The sequence below is a fragment of the Asparagus officinalis genome, unplaced genomic scaffold, assembly GCF_001876935.1.
Source record: "Asparagus officinalis unplaced genomic scaffold, Aspof.V1 AsparagusV1_Un892, whole genome shotgun sequence".
NCBI classification, from domain to species: domain Eukaryota; kingdom Viridiplantae; phylum Streptophyta; class Magnoliopsida; order Asparagales; family Asparagaceae; genus Asparagus; species Asparagus officinalis.
In genome coordinates, this window is record NW_017973151.1 from 23,741 (window position 1) to 24,098 (window position 358).

Genomic DNA, 358 nt, shown 5'->3' on the forward strand with positions numbered 1-358 from the left:
AAAACAAACTGAAAGGAATGACTAAGCTTCGGCTTCTTCTTCTGCTACGTCTGCAAGGCACTCCTGCTGCGAATCCTCTGGCTCCTGGCGAACCTGTTCTTCCTCTTAAGTCTGACGTACACCAGAGAAAACAGGTGTACGTCAGGGTGCATGGCACACGGCAAGATCCCAAAAGGAAGAATAGAACGGTCGTGCGACTAATGCGATAATGGTAATAATAATGGAAGCATACAACTGAAATACTAATAATCTAAATATAATTCACTACTAGAATATAATAATCAGAAGAATCCAAAATTGATCGGGTAACGAGGTCATGTAGCTAATGATCAGACTAATCATCCAAGTAACGAGATCA